The following is a 6,098-nucleotide window of genomic DNA, read 5'->3' as shown; positions in this document are numbered from 1 at the left end:
TCATTGTGAGGGTGTAATCTTATGCATGTTTAGATAGAAAAAGAAGTCCTACAACTCCCAGCATCCCCCAGCCAGCCTTGCTGGCCAATGCATGCTGGGAGTTGTAGGACTTTTGCCTGTGTAAATTGAACCCATAGTCTATCAACCTAAAACAACCTAACCTAGAAGCTCACTATCTAATGAAAGAATGAAAATAGACATTATATAGCATATATGAGGATATAGGCAAGTGTTTTTGACTGGAAATGGATCAAAAGTTTAAAGGACTTCCACATAGGAAACAACTAGAAACCCTGGTGCCATAATATCTTTCTTAAAATTAGGATTCCTTGCTTGCTGCACTTGCTGCATATGTTTATACATAATCACAGTTTCTCAAATTTTATCAACCCACTACTGTTTAGTTGGCTGCTTCGGAGACTTCCAGGAAAAGGTTCACACATGGATTGAACACGAGCAAGGAGCAGGGCTATGCCAACTAGCCTTACCCCTGATGCCATGCGCCCCACCAGCCTCGCTCTTGACATGTGTGTCAAGCAAGGGGGAAGCCTTTGTGTGTATAGCTGTATGTGTGAAGGCTTCCATACAACCAGGTAGCCTGCAAGATTGGGCTTTCTGTCGCCCCGGAACCTTGTGAGCATCTGTAAAAGGAGCTTTCCCTGTACAGGCATCCACATCAACCCACGCTGGAGGCAGGGGCAGTGGGGTTTGCAACATCTGGGCAGGGGCTCTCCAGCACCACACCACCCCTCACTCACATGTTCAATCAGTCTATGAGTCCTAACATCTGGAAAGATCTCAAGCGGATGGCTTTGGACTCCTCATTAGTGTTTGGGATGCTAAATGTAAACTACCTAGTCCTCAGTTACAGACAAAGAGAGGCAAACTGGGAATCAGTCTGTAGTCCAATAAATGCACTTCATTCAAACAATAAATGCCAATCCCAAAATACTGTTGGTTATTTGGCAACAGTGTCCGTTTTCTGCACATGCTGGGTAGCAGTCTTTGGCACAAACCTTTCCACTGGAAAAAAGGGAACAAGTCTCAGGATGTAGGAAAATAAAGCTGCATTTTTCAAAGAAGCCCAATGAGTTTCATATACTTTGGGGCCTTCTTCAGGGGCTATACAAATACAGACAATACAACACGTATACACCTATACAATACATTCATAGGCACGAACATTTAAAAATATATTAGTCTATAAAAAAGGTAAAGGTAAAGGTGTCCCCAACCAGTCGTGTCCGACTCTAGGGTGCGGTGCTCATCCCCGTTTCTAAGCCGAAGAGCCAGCGCTGTCGGAAGACGCTTCCGTGGTCATGTGGCCGGCATGACTGAACACCGAGGTGCACGGAACCCTTTCCCGCCGAGGCGGTACCTATTTATCTACTTGCAATTTCTTGCTTTCGAACTGCTAGGTTGGCAGGAGCTGGGACTGAAGACGGGAGCTCACTCTGTCACGCGGCACCCGGGTCTCGAACTGCTGACCTGCCGACCTTCCAGTCTGCAGTTCAGCGTCTTAACCACTAAGCCACTGCGGCCCTATATTAGTCTATAGAAACTTGCTAATGTGTAGTTACTATGTGTAGTTACTTAAAATAAATAGCCTACAAAGATCTTTCAAAAGATGTCACAAGGAATGAATCCCGCAACTAGCGAGATAATTTGGAAGCAGCAGTTTCTATCTATTTTCTTTACATCACTTCAGCTGTGTCCGTAATGGCCCTGGTTAGACTGAAAGTGTTTCATTTCTGGATGTACGCCACACTCTTAGGGCATATCTGCATGTTCCCACGATGGCCAAACAAGACATGACCAGGGAGACAGATGTACTTATTCACATGTCTGCTGTGTTCACAGAAAAAGTGGAAGGTGACGAGTGCATTTTTACATGAACTTGAGTGTGTGGGTGAGGGGAACAAATCCACCCTGCAACCCATACATCATTCCCTCTCTGGGCGCCATCACTTGAAACATTTTTGCATCAGCCCAGCTTTGATATCAGAAGTGAGCTGGAAAAGGCAGAAAAGTGCTTCAAGCAAATGAGTGCAGGAAGGCAAGGAGGGAGAGGAGAATTATTTCACTCCCCTCACCTGCATGCTCCATGTCATGTGTAAAAAAAAAGAATGTCTCACCATATACGTGTGTGGCTTTGATACCAGAACTGTATCAGACAAGTGAATGCAATATAGCTGGTTGCCCTTCATTTCATTTCATTTATTATGATTCTATACCTCCCAGTAGCCGAAGCTCTCTGGGCAGTTTATAAAGGTTAAAAACCATTAAAATACATTATACAAAAAAACCATTTACATACAAATATATAAACAGGCAGCCCACACAGAGACACACATATATCTAAACAATTTTAAACAATCAACAATAAGAAAGAATTCAGGACCTAATTAAACCATCACATCTAGTTTGACAACCGGATCGTTCCTTGCGCCTGGACACTGACGTGGAGTGAAAACTTCAGCTCCTCCCGCTCCTGGCCACAGCCTTTCCTTCAGAACAGAAGTGCTGAGCTTAAGCACTTAACGGAACATGTAGGTTTGCCCAGTGGAGGCGGGTGGCTCTGATTTTGGCGAGGCTCTGAATCCATTCTGGGTTTCAGTCAGAACCATCCAGAACTCTAAAGGAACTATCCAAGATTCTGAACCCTATCCCCCAAAATAGGTTTGGCACCGTGGATAGCTCCTTTAGACTTCTGTCTGGTTCTGACTGAAACCCAGAATGGATTCAGAGGCCCGCCAAAACCAGAGCCACCAGCCTCCACTGGAGCAGCCCTACCAAGTCTCTTGCCCCAACTTTCTTCTTCTTTTTGATGCCTTGTCTAGCCACTTCCTTCTTTTTCTCTCATTCTGGTCTGTCTTCATTTTCTTCTTCTGCAGCTGTCAGCAACTGACTTTTCCTCCCCTTCCATTCGCTCAGCATTCCACCCCACTCCCTTCATTTGCTCATGCTGTACATTCTGTAAGATCACAGAAGAAAGCGTTCCATTTCCAGGCAACGCAGTGTGGTGGCTACCCTGCGGGCTCCAGCCCCAGCACCTCACTTTTTTGAAATTTGGCCCTGCATAGGAAGGGTGGTGGTGGATGAATGAGGGGGAGAATAATGGGGGCCGACAACAGATTTGGGCTCTGATCTGTCTAACGCTAACAGATTAGGTTTATCTGATAATCTAACAGATTATCTATTAGGCTCTAACTCCTAACAGATTAGTTAGGTGTTTCAAACAGATTAGTTACAAAACCACAACCAAGATACTATGTTTTGGGGGCTCGGGGGGAGAGAGAGAGTTTTTGTTTAATTCTTTGAAAAGAAGAAAAAAACAATTCTGGTCCTGTGAACAGTTCCTCTTTCTACAAAATTCTGCATGTCATCTGAACAGAAAACATGGACTATAATTATCATTCATGGCATGTAAGACAACACACTTCCTTGTTTGGCTGGAACAACAACCCCCGGCTTCTTCCCATCACCAAGAAAAAACTCATCAGTGCCAGACCAGCTCTTATATTAGGCAGGGTGTGTCAGGCCATCTCACGTAACAGATCTATGGTTGCCATTAAACAGCAGAGAATTGTCAGTTATTTAGGGGAATGCTTTGCTGGCTGGGGAATGCTGGTAGTTGTAGGCCTTTTCTCTGTCTAAACATGCATAGGATTGCGCCCTTAGTTTATTATATTTTTACCATCATGGGGTTTGCCATTTAGATTTTCTAACACAGTTACCAACATGTGCCTGCATCAGTGCCTGAAATCTCCCAAAATCTTTTGTCTTGGCAAAATCAATCTTGGCTGGGACAAGACAGTTGCAAAAACTAGCCAAACATGTGAGATGAATTCATCACAGTCCATACAATCCTTGCGGGTGGCATCTAAATGATTCCGAAGAGTGTTGTATTCCACCATTTGTGATTGCCTTGGGAGAACAGAGAACTTGCCCCATTTTGTATCTGTATATTGTTGTTGTTCAGTCGTTCAGTCGTGTCCAACTCTTCGTGACCCCATGGACCATAGCACGCCAGGCCTTCCTGTCCTGCGCTCTCTCCCGGAGCGTGCTCAAGTTCATATTCATTGCATCGGTGATACTATCTAGCTATCTCATCCTCTGCTGTCCCCTTCTCCTTTTGCCTTCAGTCTTTCCGAGCATCAGGGTCTTTTCCAGAGAGTTTTCTCTTCGCATTAGGAGGCCAAAATATTTCAGCTTCAGCTTCAGTATCTGTCCTTCCAATGAGCAGTCAGGGTTGATTTCCTTTAGGATGGACTGATTTGACCTCCTTGCAGTCCAGGGCACTCGTAAGAGCACCACAGTTCGAAAGCATCAATTCTTTGGCGCTCAGCCTTCCTTATAGTCCAGCTCTCACAGCCATACATTACTAGTGGGAAAACCATAGCTTTGATTAGATGGACCTTTGTCGGCAAGGTGATGTCTCTGCTTCTTACTATGCTGTCTAGGTTTGCCATAGCTTTCCTCCCAAGGAGCAAGCGTCTTTTAATTTCATGGCTACAGTCACCATCTGCGGTGATCTTGGAGCCCAGGAAAGTAAAATCTGTCACTGCTTCCATTTCTTCCCCTTCTATATGCCAGGAAGTGATGGGGCCAGATGCCATGATCTTTGTTTTTTTAATGTTGAGTTTCAAACCAGCTTTTGCACTTTCCTCTTTCACCCTCAACAAGAGGCTCTTTAGATCCTCTTCGCTTTCTGCCATTAGGGTGGTATCGTCTGCATATCAGAGGTTGTTGATAATTCTCCCGGCAATCTTAATTCCGACCTGTGATTCATTCAACCCGGCGTTTCTCATAATGTACTCTGCATATAAGTTAAATAAGCAGGGTGACAATATGCAGCCTTGTCGTACTCCTTTCCCAATTTTGAACCAATCGGTTGTTCCATGTCTGGTTCTTACTGTTGCTTCTTGACCCTCGTACAGGTTTCTCAGGAGACAGGTAAGGTGGTCTGGTACTCCCATCACTTTAAGAATTTGCCAGAGTTTGCTGTGATCCACACAATCAAAGGCTTTAGCGTAGTCAATGAAGCAGAAATAGACGTTTTTCTGGAATTCTCTTGTTTTCTCCGTGATCCAGCGAATGTTGGCGATTTCATCTCTAGTTCCTCTGCCTCTTTGAAACCTAGCTTGTACTTCCAGTAGTTCTCGGTTCACATGCTGCTGAAGCCTAGCTTGTAGGATTTTGAGCATCACCTTGCTGGCATGTGAAATGAGCGCAATTGTGTGGTAGTTTGAACACTCTTTGGTGTTGCCCTTCTTTGGAATTGGAATGTAAACTGACCTTTTCCATTCTTGTGGCCGTTGTTGAGTGTTCCAAATTTGCTGGCATATTGAATGCAGCACTTTAACAGCATCATCTTTGAGGATTTTAAATAGCTCAGCTGGAATACTGTCATATCCGCTAGCTTTGTTGTTACTAATGCTTCCTAAGGCCCACTTGACTTCACTCTCTAGGATGTCCGGCTCAAGTTCAGTGACCGCACTCTCCTGACTATCAGGGACCTTAACATCTTTCCTGTATAGTTCTTCTATGTATTCTTTCCACCTCTTCTTAATCTCATCTGCTTCTGTTAGGTCCCTGCCTTCTTCGTCCTTTATCATGCCCGTCTTTGCACAAAACGTTCCCTTGAGATCTCCAATTTTCTTGAAGAGATCTCTAGTCTTTCCCATTCTGTTGTTTTCCTCGATTTCTTTGCACTGTTCATTTAAGAAGGCCTTCTTGTCTCTCCTTGCTATTCTCTGGAACTCTGCATTCAGTTGGATATATCTTCCCCTTTCTCCCTTGCTTTTCACTTCCCTGCTTTCCTCAGCTACTTGTAAAGCCTCATCAGACAGCCACTTGGCTTTCTTGCACTTCTTTTTCTTTGGGATGGATTGAGTTGCTGCCTCCTGAACAATGTTACGGACCTCCGTCCATAGTTCCTCAGGCACTCTGTCTATCAGGTCTAATCCCTGAAATCTATTCCTTACCTCCACTGTATATTCATAAGGGATATGATTTAGGTCATACCTGAATGGTTTAGTGGTTTTCCCTATGTTCTTCAATTTAAGCCGAAATTTTGCAACAAGAAGCTCATGATC

This window comes from Heloderma suspectum, chromosome 6 (genome assembly GCF_057233095.1).
Source record: "Heloderma suspectum isolate Gila_16-S chromosome 6, 16-S_ref, whole genome shotgun sequence".
NCBI lineage: Eukaryota > Metazoa > Chordata > Lepidosauria > Squamata > Helodermatidae > Heloderma > Heloderma suspectum.
Note: the sequence above shows the minus strand (reverse complement) of the source record.